The sequence below is a fragment of the Bos mutus genome, chromosome 3 (genome assembly GCF_027580195.1).
Source record: "Bos mutus isolate GX-2022 chromosome 3, NWIPB_WYAK_1.1, whole genome shotgun sequence".
NCBI classification, from domain to species: Eukaryota; Metazoa; Chordata; class Mammalia; order Artiodactyla; family Bovidae; genus Bos; species Bos mutus.
The window spans coordinates 106,064,166-106,078,581 of record NC_091619.1 but is presented as its reverse complement, the minus strand read 5'-3'; positions in this window follow the sequence as shown (position 1 = coordinate 106,078,581).

Below are 14,416 nucleotides of genomic sequence, written 5' to 3'. Positions count from 1 at the left end.
CCCACCAGGCTCCCCCGTCCCTGGGATTCTGCAGGCAAGAACACTGGAGTGAGTTGCCATTTCCTTCTCCAATGCATGAAAATGAAAAGTGAAAGTGAAGTCGCTGAGTCTTGTCCAACTCTTAGCGACCCCATGGACTGCAGCCCACCAGGCTCCTCTGTCCTTGGGATTTTCCAGGCAAGAGTGCTGGAGTGGGGTGCCATTGCCTTCTCCGAATGAAGACCCAGGGCAACCAAAAATAAATAAATTAATTAAATTTAAAAAATCATTACATGATTTAATTTAAAATATGATAGGGTTGTTGTTGTTCAGTCGCTCAGTCATGTCTGACTCTTTGTGATCCCATGGACTACAGCACACCAGGCTTCCCTGTCTTTCACCATCTTCCAGAGCTTGCTCAAATTCGTGTTCATTGAGTCAGTGATGCCATCCAACCAACTCATCCTCTGTTGTCCCTTTCTCCTCCTGCCTTCAATCTTTCCCAGCATCAGGGTCTTTTTCAATGAGTTGGCTTTTTGCATCAGGTGGCCAAAGTATTGGAGCTTCAGCTTCAACATCAGTCCCCCCAGTGAATATTCAGGATTGACTTTCTTTCGGATTGATTGGTTTGATCTCCTTGCAGTCCAAGGGACTCTCAAGAGTCTTCCCCCACACCACACTTCAAAAGCATCGAAGCTGTTTAGCTTTCTTTGTGGTCCAACTCTCACATCCATGCATGACTACTGGAAAAACCAGAGCTTTGACTAGACAGACCTTTTTCGGCAAAGTAATGTCTCTGCTTTTTAATATGCTGTCTGGGTTTGTCATAGCTTTTCTTCCAAAGAGAAAGCATCTTTTAATTTCATGGCTGCAGTCACCATCTGCAGTGATTCTGGAGCCCAAGAAAATAAAGTCTGTCACTGTTTCCATTGTTTCCCCATCTATTTGCCATGAGGTGATGGCGAATGATTTGGTATCCTGTATTTTATCCAGCAACTCTTCCTCCTAGGGTAAGTTTCCGGTCTAATCTGTCTAAATCACAATCTCTCACTCTTCTGCAGTTATTCTGGTGTGGCATTCTGTTTTGTTTATTTCATGGCATTTATTACTAGCTGAAATTATTTTATTTACAAGTTTATCAGTTGCTTCCCCAAAACTAGAATGTATGCATCTTGAGAGCAGGGACTTTGAAAATTTGTTCACCACTGTATCTTCAAGACTTCAAAAGGCATTTGAAACATAGCAAGGACTAAATAAATATTCACTGAAGTAAGGAATGAATAAATGGCATCTTAGCTGGGGCTGCTGTAGCAAAATACCATAGACTAAGTGACTTAAACCACAAACATTCATTTCTCACAATTCTGGCAGCTGGGAAGTCTAAGGTCAGAGTGCCAATATGGTTGCCTTCCTAGTGAGAATCTCTTCCTGGCTTATAGACAGCTGTCTTCTCACTGTGACCTCACATGCTGGGGAAAGGAGGAGGACTCTGGTGTCTTTCTCTTCTTATTTTTTTAAAAACATTTATTTATTTATCTGACTGTATGAAGTCTTAATTGAGGCATGCAGGATCTTCATTCTTCAGCTGCTGCATGCGAACTCTTAGTTGTGGCTTGCAAACCCTTAGTTGCGGCATGTGGGATCTAGTTCGCTGACCAGGGATGAAACCTGGGGCCCCCTGCATTGGGAGTGTGGAGTCTTAGCCACTGGACCCCCATCTTTCTCTTCTTATAAGGGCACTAATTCCATCATGGGGGCTCCATCCTCATGACGTCATCTAGACATAATCATCCCCTCCTCCTCCAAATACCATCACATTGGGGATTAGAATCTCAATGACATGAGTTTTAGGAGGACACAAACATTTAGTCAATAGCAGATGGAAATGTCTCTTCATTCCTAAGGGGGTATGAGGGTAGTAAGACCCATACTAGTCAAAATAAAGTCTCTAGATGTCTGTGCAGTGACCAAGAAGCCTCCCTCTTTTTTTGGCACCACAAGTTGTCCGGAAGTGTCCATCACTCTGCCTTTACAGGAGGATTACCTGTGAAGAGGTGGTTAGGCAGGAAGAAAGTGGATCCTGGGCTGTGGGGTAGCTCATTCTGTAAAAACAAACAACTTGGTATAAAGCAAAGTTCTCTCATTGTGGGATGGATGATTGAGTCCTTATTTCTCTGAGTCTGAACAAACAAACCCCAAACTATTCTTTCTAGAGGAAAACCAGGCCATGTCCTAGACAAGAGTGGGAAATACCTCCTCCCTTGAGACTCACTTTTATTGCCCCCAGGGCAAGTATCATGAGCTTAAACACAACTTTGCTAGAACATTCCTACCTCTGCCATGGTGTTTGAGGAAAGTCTCTCAAAGCGGGTCAGAAGCAACTTGACACCCAGTGAAGACCCAAAGGTGTCCCCATCTGCCTCACCCTGTCCCTTTGGTCCCTCAAACAGAGAGGCAAGAGCCCACTTCCGGAGCCGAGACTAGGATAATGTGTTTCTGATGCCTCAATTTGGTTCAAACCAGAATAAACACGAATGGCAAAAATCAGCCCATGAGCTCATTCAGGCTTTGATCAGAGACATAATTTCATTATGAAATTTTGAATCAGGCTGTTGTGAAGTCTTGCCAAGGAGTTTCATTTTCCCAGATGATATGGTGGGTTGTTTCTCTCCTGTTCTCATACTCTGCTTGCGTTTAACATATGAACTTTCCATCTATTTTTATCATGTGATCCATCAATTCTTTTACAGCAGTATTTGCTGATCCTGACAACCGACTGCAGTTCTACCAGCAGATAAAAAGCCTCATCAAGGAAGGTCAAGCTAAAGTTATGGGTTTGGTGTGCCTGCTTTGCTCACTGCATGTATAATACATTTTTCACATACATCCTTCCTGATGTCATGGTGACCAGAAGAGGCAAGGCATACCTCCAGGCCTATAATTTCTCAGCTTTAAAACTGACATGTTCATTTAACTACCCAGCAAGACTGCAGTGTGATCATATGAATTATAATACGTGAAAGCATTGTATACCCAGCCCATGCCATGTAGATGGAAGCTTTCTCTTTCCCTCCGGACCCAGGGTTAGCACTTCACTCCCTGGAGTCTTGCTCCGAATAAGCACAGGTTTATGTGAATGGGAAGATCCCAACAGGAATACAGTAGGAAGGTGGTTCAAAATAAAGCTTTGTGCCAAGTGCTGACAGGAAAAAATGGACTAGTGTTTTCATGGGAACCAGAGAATCTTTTTTGGTTGTTGTCATTTAATTTTTTTATTGGCGTTTAATTGCTTTAGAATTTTGTGTTAGTTTCTGCTGTACAACAACATGGATCAGCATACGTATACAAATTCCCCTCCCTCTTGAGCCTTCCCCCCATACCACCCCATCTCAGTCATCAAAGAGCACTGACCTTAGCTCCCTGGGGAAACTACGGGAAGCAGAGAATCTCGACCTCACTTCCTTCTTCATTCTGTAAAAACCTTTTCATTGGGATCTAATGGACAAGTAGCCGCAGCTTTTTCAAGAGGTGTTTTTTTCAAAGCGTGATCTGAGGACCACCAGCATCAGAAACACTTGGGGGAGTCGATGAAAAATGCAGACTTTTAAAAATTGTATTTATTTATTTGCTTATTTATTTGGCTGTGCTGGGTCTTAGTTGTGGCAGGAGGGATCTTTAGCTAAGGCAAGCACACTCTTAGTTGTGGCATGTTGGGTCTAGTTCCCTGATCAGGGATCGAACCCAGGCCCCCTGCACTGAGAGCATGGAGTTTTGGCCACTGGACCACCAGGGCAGTCCCCAGACTCTTTTTTTTAAATTGAAGTACAGTTGATTTACAATGTCGTGTTAGTTTTTGCTCTACAGCAAACTGATTTGCTTATATACACACACACACACATATTCTTTTTAAATATTCTTTTCCATTATAGTTTATCATGTGTGCATATGCCAGTCGCTCAGGCATGTCTGACTCTTTGGGACCCCACGGACTACAGTCCGCCAGGCTCCTTTGTCCATGGGATTATCCAGGCAAGAATGGTGGAGGGGTTGCCATTTCCTCCTCCAGGGATCCTCCTGCACTGGGATGCGGATTCTCTACCACCGAGCCGCCTGGAAGCCCATTACGGCTTATCACAGGATATTGAAAATAGTTCCCTGCGCTGTACAGTGGGGCCTTGTTGTTTATCCATCCTACATGTCATAGGCTGCATCTGCTCACCCCAAACTCCCACTCCTCCCCCGACCAGCCCCTTGGTAACAGCACATCTGTTCTCTATGTCTTTGAGTCCGTTTCTGTTTCATGTGTAAGTTCATTTCTGTCATATTTCAGATTCCACATATAACTGATATCATATGGCATTTGTCTTTCTCTCTCTGATTTACTTCACTTCTCTAGGCCCCTCCATGTTGCTGCAAATGCCGTTATTTCATTCTTTTTAAGGCTCAGTAATATTCCATTGTGTAGATATATATACACCACATTTCTTTTATCCATTCACTTGCTGATGGACATTTAAGTTGTTTTCATGTCTTGGCTATTGTGAATAGTGGTGCTATGAACATAGAAGTACAAATATCTTCTTGAATGATAGTTTTCTCCAGATAGAAGCCCAGGAGTGGAATTGCTGAATCATATGGCAACTCTAAAATACGCAGACTCTCGAGTTTCACCCAAGAACTACTGAAACCAGACCCTCTGGAGGTGGGGTCCAGGAAACATATATCTTAAAAAACTTCTGTAATGATCCCTGTGTACATAAAAGTTTGAGATCTGAAAAGCAAAGTCTTTCCCCAAAGTCCCCCTGGGGTTTTCTGATGAACTGACCGGAACTGGTAAGACCAGTCCAAGTAAGACCTAGTTCCTTTCCCACCTATCTTAAATCCTGTCTTTTTTCTCAGCAGAGCAGGGTGAGAAAGGCTGCAGCAGTGTCTCCTGCACTCTGAAAATATATGTCTTGGCTCTGCCCCAAATGCCTTGATATTTATGCTGCAGCCAGAGGGTCGGTATCCTTTGGCAATGCTCCATTTTAAGGCCATTAGCTCTTAATTAGTGCCAGCTTGTTGGTGTAGGCTTCCCAGCTGAACTAAGAGCAGAGGCTTCTCTACTCAGCCTCCCGTGTCTCTCTGGCAAGTCCTGATGAAGTGACTCCTGCTACGTGGGGCCAAGAGTTGGGCTCTTGAAGTGGCTGCTCCTCACTCTGAAAGAGTTACCAGCTCCCCACCCCACGGAGAGGCTCTGGGGCCCTGGAAGAATAGAGAAGCACTCTAAATAAATGTTTAGGGTTTTGTTACATTTGCTGAAAGCAAAAAGAGAGAGTCTTCAGACACCCTCAACAGTTTACAAGGGAATATAAGAAAAATAAAGTGTGTTCAACTGGAGCTTTATGGACCAAACTGTCCCCCAACCCCACTTTCAGTTTCGAGTTCCAGGGAGATTTTAGACAAGCATATAGCCAGCTGATGAGCTGGGTGGCTATGGAAAGCTATTAAAAGCTGAGAGATTCACCCCTGGGAACCCCAAGAAAATTCTCTTCATGGATGATGTATCTGGTCACCACTTCTAAGTGGGAAAAACAGAGTCTATATTGTTCTTGGCATTCATCTCATTACTCGGTAAGGAGCTCTTCAAAAAGATCCTTAGATTAAGCTTTGGAAAAATAACTAGCAGCATTTTGCCCCTTCCTATCAGTGAGTCCCTGTGGTTCTCAGCATATTCCACTGAAGAAAATCCGAGAAGCAATTTTTTGAGATGCTATTAATGGCCTCTAGTTTGCAGCCGGGTTTAGATAACTCAAGATTGCTGGCTGCATCCTGAGAAGTGGATTCAGAACACACACTGATGTGGGAGTCTGAAGGATAATTCCAAATCGTAGATAATTGTTTAAGCTCCAAGGAGGCTGGAGGGCCCATATTAAGTCATCTCCCCAGGATCAGTGTGTTTCCTATTACACTTGATATCTATCTGTCCAATGATCCTTTTGATTTTTAAGCTGTTAGACTAAATCTTTGTGTAATTCTCCTCCTGCTCCTGCCCACCTCCCTCCTTTTCCTTATAAAAATACGTTTTAAAAATGTTAACCAGCTACCTTAGATTGTTTCCTGAAGAATAGTGTCACATTGAAGCATCTGAACTCTACTTCTGAAGCTGATGTGTCAGGGGAACCTCTGTCTGTCAGAAGGTCAGCCTTGCCCTGGGGGAAGCTTCTGCTCAGCAAGACACTGAGGTTTTCCTTGGCCTCCTGCATCCCTCTTGCTCCTTTGTCTAGTCTAGTCTAGACTGGGAACAAAATCTGACTTCCAAAGGAGAGACACAGACTGAGATATGGAAGAAAGTTAGGACAAATACTTTCTCAAGCAGCGAAGGAAGAAGTGGTCTAAACCTTGATTTATGTAATTTTTTAGAACCTTGATTAGAAAAAGACAGATCTGCCAACTTCCTCATTTCAGGAAAAATCGATCCTTCCAACTCACTGTATCAAGGTTGGAGGAATCTTCTAGATGCTTTCCATGTCTATTAGAGAGAATTTAGAACTGTGAGTTGCACTTCCAGCCAGGGATGGACAAATCCCCCAGATGCCTGGCTACTGTGTCCAGCACCTGGGGACTCAGATTTCTACTGTGCTGTGCCGTCCCTCGCCTCCCAGTGCACTAGGCATAAACCAAGTAGCTTATTTCTGAGGGCAGGGATCTCCTGTCATATCCACCAGGTGCCTGTTTTTATAGGGCTCACAAGCTAAGAATGGTCTTTACATTTTGCAGTGATCAAAAAAAAAAACAAATAAGAATAATATGTTGTGACACGTGAAGCTGTTAAGAAATGCAAATTTCAGAGTTCATTAATAAGGTTTTATTGGAACACAGCCACCCCGTTTGTTTAAAAAATGGTCTGGGGACTTTCCTGGTGGTCCAGTGGTTGGGATTCTGTGCTTCCACTGCAGGGGCTGCAGGTTTGATCCCTGGTCAGGGAACTTGGGTGCTACACGGTATGGCAAAAAAAAAAAAATTTTTTTAAACAGTCTACAACTGCTTTTGCTCTACATCAGCAGAGATGAAGAGCCGTCCTGCAAAGCCTAAAATATTTACCACCTGGGTCTTTACAGAAAAAGCTTGCCCACGACTCTGTCCTGGTCTCTGGTGTGTGTTCTGTGCATTGAACAGGCATGCAACTGACTAGAGCTGACAGTTTCCATTACCCTCCGAGAGTGAAAGTTGCCTGTCTCAACATGGAGATAGTTATTTTTTTTCTGCCCTGGGAATTCAAACGATGGGGTTCCCTACACATCTGAGTGTAGCTGATGCTTTGGTGGGCCAGCAGGGGGCTCTCTGCAGAGGTTTATATTTCAAGGGGAGAGGGCAGAGGGAGCCTGCATGGAGGTGAAACCAGAGTCTGGGAAGAGCGATGCTGGCCTGTCTCTGTCAGTCTAAAGGAGAAGCAGCTTCAGGCACAAATCTGAACAGCCCCTTTGTCCAGAGTCTTTATGAGATTGGTTTCAGCAATCTTGAGGCAACTACCACACAGGTAGAGAAGAGAGAATCTCTGCTTTGTCCAGCGAGATTTAGGTACTCTGGGGTCTTCAAGGTCTGCAGCTAGGGTGGGCAGTTTCAGGAGCATTCCGAGGAAGCCCCCCTGGGGCCCAAGGCTGGTGCACATGCTGGCAGTCGTGCGGTTTAAGGCTGCCCTGAGCAGCTTCACGGCAATGACTGATGAGGGTGTGGCTGGGAGAGGCAGGGCCCGGTGGATGCCTGTGAGGACCCTGTGGTATTGCTTGTGGTCACATAGGATCTGTGCCCTGGATCCCCCTCCTCGATAAACAAGTGAGACCTGAACAGGCTGGGTGGGGAAAAGTGCAAATGTGAGCGCAAAAATGCAAAACGTGAGTTTTCATATGGCTCAGCAGCAGTGCAGTCAAACTCCTTGAGTTCAAGTCTTGGCTCCACTATTAGCTGTGTGCCCCTGCTCACTTCCCTTGACCTCTTCATGCTCAGTTTTCTCATCTGTAAAATGGGCATAATAAAGGTACCCAAGCCACAGGGCTGTGCTGAGGATGAAGTAAGGCAATGCAAGCAAAGGACTTAAGATAGTCTATGTGCTATATAAATGTTAGCCATTGTTATTTTGAGTATGTCTTCCAACTGTACCCACAGCTTTGTGAGACTTGGGAAATGCAAGAACGAATCCCACAATCTCTGCTCTCAGAGCTGACATTGGGCTGGGGACACTTAGATGTCATAAAGGTTTATAGACAGTCCATAGGAAACACAGAGGATGGGGAGCACCTTCACATGCAAATTAAATCTAAAGATGACATATGAGTAGACCCACAGAGGACAGCACAGGGATCACATTTTAGGGGGAGGGAACAGCACAGACAAAGGCACTTACATTTTGGAAAATTCATTTGAACTAGGTGCCACTGAATAGTTCTGGGTAGAAGAGAAGATGGGAGGGGGGAGGGGAGTGAAGGGAAGTGACTCTGAAAACTGGGTTGTCACACCAGTGGTGGCCAATGACAAAGAGATCAAGGTCTGGTTGCTCTGGTCCAGTGCCCTAATGAACTTTGATGCTGGTCTTATTTTTCCTCCCAGAAGGAAAAAAGAGAAAGCCCTATTGATAACTACCATCTCCAGGAATATCATGAGACTAAAGGCATTCAAATGAGACCTTTCCGTTCATTCACTTTTTTTTTTTCATTCTTTCGACAAACATCTAGCATGCAATAACAAAAGACGCATGCTATTGGTGGAAAATACAGGGGACATATGGTCTGAGCAAGGGCTGGGTGTGAAGAATGTGGGGCAGCACATGGAAGGGAAAGCATGCAGGATGGGGGTGGGAGGGGGCTGGAAGAGCTGCGGGGGGAACAGAAATGTCACAGTTGGTCAATGGAGAGGAATCAGAAGGACCAAAAGAGGGAAGAAGGTTTTTTAGAAAACGAGGGAAGTAGGGAGGGGGAAACCATGGGAATGCAAAGAGAATGTGTTTGTGAGAAACTGAGATGCAATGTCTGTGGACATTTTGTTGGTTTGGGGGCAGGAAAAGAATTGTAAATATGCATGGTCGGCAAATACCTCATACAACAAAATACCTTGTAAGAATGGATGTGAGGCAGGAGAGAAATCAAACACAGTCTTCAGCAGTGGCTCTGCCCTTGGGAGACAGGCCAAGTATACATTGAAGGCAGTTGCTGTCAGTCTCCCAGCCCCTGGGGCAGATCCCAAGTCTGAACCAGATGGGTTTTCTGTGAATCTCAACTGGCACAAGCAGCTGATGGGCCACCGTGAGGCTTTTCTGTCTGCTCCCCTCTTTCTCTGTGGAGCTCGGCCCTTGGGAGGTGGCCCGAGAGGCCAGGATTCCACTTGGTGGCCAAAGACAGGTGGTTCCAGCTTCAGGCCTGTCCCAGAGTAAGGCTTACTTTGGACTTTACTCTGCCTTCGACGCCCCATGGCGCATCAGATCGAATGAGTGGAGAGCAGTCTGTGCCCTACAGAATGTGGTTTCCTCATGCCCCAGGCGGTGAAGAGCACAGAAGAGGGACGCTGGCCCAAACCAGAACTTTATCCAAATGTAAAGCCCTCAAAGATGACTCTAATGATAGTGATGTTCAGGTGACAATGCTGAGTCCCACAATGATGAGCCTGCTCTTCACGGGGCCTTAACACCTGAGTCCTCCCCTTTGGAATCCTCTGAGATGAGACAGTGGGTTCGACGACCTACATGGCCATCTGCACGTGCCCTCCTGGCAGTCCTGGGGCCAGCAGAGCCAGAGCTCTTGGGGCCACCATCTCAATTGCCCCAGCCTCTTTCAAAGTCAGTGTCTTGCTCCAGCTCCCTTGAGAGGACTCTTCTCATGATCCCTGAGATTGTGACACCCTCATTGTCACCACCATTGCCAAGGAAGCCATCTAGGGCTGGCCTGGGAAAGCACTTTTCTTTGTTCCTTGAGCTGCCAGCTTGTTTGACAGGCTTGGATCTGGTCTGGCTGTTCCAGCATCACTTAACCCCCTCCACTGCCCCTGAATCCCTGTTCCCCCTCCTCCTGTTCCCCTGCCCTGAAGGCTGCCGGCTTATTCCTTTTGGAGATGAACTCATTGTTGACTTTAACTCACTTCGATGTTTCCCAGGGAAGCATGCTGGCTGGAGGCCCACCCCAGCTCCTAGAAGAAGACAGCAGGGCCAGTGCCAAGACGGGGTGCCAGGGGCCTTGGAACTGCCAAAATGCCTCCCATTTTTATGGACGGGCCTGGATCGACCTGAAGACATTCCAAGTATTTAATCAGCAGCCCATGGTATATATTGGGTTGCAGAGGGAGCCCTCAGAAGCCAGCCCTTTCAGGAGGTGAAACTCAGCCAGAGGAAGGAGCCGGCCTTCTCCATGGGCCAGGCTGATGCTCCGCAGATGGAAAAAGTGCCTCCCAATAACAATAATCAATAACCAAAGTCTGGCAGCTGCTGTGGCCCGGCTTGAGGGGCCCTTGTGGGCTTGGCTCTGCCCTCTTCCCTGCACAGGACTGAGTCCAGCCAGGAATCCATCTCACCCACCACCCTGCACCAAGCTCCGGGAGAGCAAACAGGCGAGGGAGGAACCATATTTCACATACTTTCTCTTTCAAAATGTAGCCCTGTTTCGCAATTTCCTACTTAAGTTCTGGAAGGCTCTAGGGTAGGACCCAAGCCACCTTCTCCAGCCACTGGCCGGGTCTCTCCTTCTTCTCACCACCAACGTTGTAAGCTAGAGGTAGGAGAGACAGGTGTGGATCCATGTTGAGCAACCTTTCCACCCTCCCCCATCAGGGCTGCTGATCCATGGTCTATTTGATGCTGAAGCCAAGCGAGGCTTCAGACAAAACCTGTTTATTCCTCCCCCTGTGTCGGCTCTTTCCCTCGGGAGAGCCAGGAGGGACGCCACACCAAAGCAGGTGCACCCAGCTCAGGTATGCTGGTCTCAGCAACCCTGGGGCACCTAATCTCCAGATCTTCCCTACTCCCCTGTAATGAGACTTTTGTTCCGGCTCACTTTTACTAGCCAGGCAGCACTCCAGCCCCATTGCAATAAATCCATCTAATCCTTCAAAATGGAATCTGTTCTCTCTGGTGGTTTTTCTCCTTTCTTACCACCCTTCACCAGGCTTTCCACCTGTTGTCTGTTTCAATCTAATCTGGACCACAGCTGGAGGGGAGTCAGGAGCAAAAAAAGCCCGCACCTGGATTCCTGGCCCTGTGTCAGGGACTTGAATCAGGGCCCAGGAAGCTGACCCTTTCCCTAAATTCTCTCTGTCCTTCTGAACCAAACCAAACAAACCAGGGAAGGGGGTGGGGGGAAACCTACTTAAAAAACAACAACAAATTCAGCATGCACAATCCCGTCACCCAAAATATTGAAATGGAAGACAAATGCTTTCCCTGGAGAATCGGTCTGAAACATACCAGAGCTGGCATTGGGTAAGGTGGACAGAAATGTGTTAGTCTGAGAGATTCTGGGACCCTGTAGAGGAAGGAGCTAACATTTTCCAAATGACACCATAGCCAGATGACAGCTGTATACACATCCCATGCTGTTGTTGCCTAAACCTGGGAGTAGGGTCTGCAATCTTGACCTGACTCCTCTCTTCAGCACCCCATCCTTCTGAAAATCACAAAGTGTGACTTCCCATCCATCCTAACGGTCTCCAGCCTCAGGTGGGCTGCTTCCAAGGCTGCACGCAGGTAACCACTCTCCACCTTGAAACCCATACTTTATCTCCAGCTCAAAAACACATTGTTAGTCTTGAAAGGACAGAGACAGACCAGGGTAAGGACGCACTGGAATTGCACCTGGACACATCAGCCTATCAGCCTCAGAATTTGCTCCTATGGGTAATTCTATAGATGTGGCAGCTCAGAACCACCTGGAGCCCCTATTAAGTTCCCTCCTTTAACTGCCTAGAGCACCAGGAGTGGCTTAAGAAGAGATGAAGGGGAGCAAAATGCCTCAGCATCACCCAGGTGATGCAGAGATATGGGAGAATCCAGCTCCTTCTTTGATTTAGGTTTTGGTTTTGATGTTTTAGAGGAAAGTTGAAGGCAACGCTTCTGAAGTGTTTAACATGTGTGTGAATTACCTGGGGGACCTGTTTTGAGCCAGATTCTGATTTCTATGTCTGGGAGGGGCTTGAGAGTCTGCATTTTTAGCAAGCTCCCAGATGAGGCTGACGTTGTTGATACATGGCCACCCTTTGAGTAGCGAGGACCTAGGTTCTAGGAGATGAGGACAAATCAGTGCCAAAGATGGCCAAGACGAGCCTGATGCCCAGAGACAGAAAAACAGGGAAATGATGGTACACACATGTAGAGCTAGAGGCTGGGAACAGAGAAAGACACGCGACAAAAAGTAGGACAGAGAAAGGACAGAGTCAGAGAAACAGGGAAGGGCAAAAGAGAGAAACCAAATGAGAGATGGGTGAGGCAGAGGGCCGGAGAGACTGACAGAGTTGGGGCAGAGAGAAAGGCAGAGTAATGGGACTGGGTAGAGGCTGCAGCCAGCCATGGTCACCCAGGCTCCTGACAAGCAGTGAAGGGACTCAGAGACATGAGTGGGTCAAACCCCACAGTGAGTCAGGGGCACAGATTTGAGACCCCCATATTCCAAACCTTCCAGCCTTCCCACGCCGGCACTGCCATCTCCTTGCCCCTGTAGAACTATCCCCCTCAGAGCCTTCCACTACTGATTTCCCCCTTCTCTCTCCTGTGTGTTCAACCTCTACCTTTTAACTACACCCTTCCCAGCAGGTTTGAAACATTGTCAAGTCTTCCCCATCTAAAACAAAACAAAACAAAACAAAACACTCTTTCTTGACACCATATCTCTTTCTAGCCCCTGTCTTATTTCTCTCTGTTTCTGAGCTAAACTTCCAGAAAGTATTTGTGCTGAATTCTGCCTCCATCACCCTCTGCAAAAAGCTCTGGAGGAGGCCACAGTTGGTGTGTGTGTTGCAAATCCAGGGGTCAGCTTCCAGGGCCTGTTCGTCTGTCTCTAGCAGCTTTTGGTCCTCTTGATCTCTCCTCCTGCTTGCTGGCTTTTGGGATATGCCACTCCCCTGGTTTTCCCTTTGCCTGCTCCTTCTCTGACTCCTTGGCCTACTGATCTTCTGTTATCTGAGCTTTATCCTCGGAGGGCTGCAGAGCTGGGTCCTGAGACTTCTCTTTACCCAGGGTGCTTCCCAACCCACAGCCCCAAGGATCTTCTCTCCACCAGCTGGCATTCCAGCTCAGATGTCCCCTGTGTGCTCTAGGCCTGCATTTGTGTCAAGGCAATGTCTACCTTGAAATTTCCTTGCTGGGAAAGACTGAAGGTGGGAGGAGAAGGAGACGACAGAGGATGAGATGGCTGGATGGCATCACCGACTCAATGGACATGAGTTTGAGTAAACTCTGGGAATTGGTGATGGATAGGGAGGCCTGGCGTGCTGCAGTCCATGGTGTTGCAAAGAGTCTGACACGACTGAGTGACTGAACTGAACTGAGTCTCTACCCACCACCGTCACCAGGACATCTCATTGGTTTCTCAAATTCAACTTGATCAAAACCAAAGTCTTTTTTCTCTTCCTGAACTGGTCTTCCTCGTGGATTCCCCATCTCAGAACACAGCATCATCCTCTGTCTGGATGTTCGAGCCAGAAATTGGGACTTTGTCCTTGACACCTTCCTCTCCTTTCTCCCCTCATCCATGTCCAGTTTATCACCAAACTCTGCCAACTTTGTTCTCCAAATACCTGTGACTTTGTCCTCCTCTCTCCATTACCACTGTCACCTCCACCAACACGTGTCACCTGGATGACAACGACAGACTCCTAAACAGCTTCCTGATAATCTGTCTTCTATACCACAGCCAACATGCTGTCTTTCAAAATTTGCAAAGCTTCACATCTGATCATGCTGGCTTGCTGCTTAACTCTTCAGCAGCCTCCTTTGGCTCTGAAAATAAAGTCCCAACTCTAGGTGGACCTTTCTGGAAACAACGCACTTCCCTTGCCCTCCAGGCCTCCCAGCTGTATTGGTTTTCTTTCATTTCATTGAACACCAAGCTCCTTTCTGCCACAGGACATTTGCATGTTCTGGGTCCTCAATATAGGACTATGCTGTCCAATACAGTAGCCACCAGTAACATACGGCTAGTGAGCACTTGAAACACGGCCAGCATAACTGAAGAATGGAATTGTTTATGTACGTTCAACTAGTTAAATTAAAAAATTTGGAGCACAGGCTCTAGGTTGCGAGGGCTTCAGGAGTTGCACTGCATGGGCTCAGTTGCTCCATGGCACGTGGGATCTTCCTGGAGCAGAGATTGAAACCATATTCCCTGCTTTGGCAGGCATTTTCTCAACCACTGGACAACCAGGGAAGTCCTGAATCTACTCTTTAATTTGAATTTTTATTAAACCTAAATACATATCAAGTATT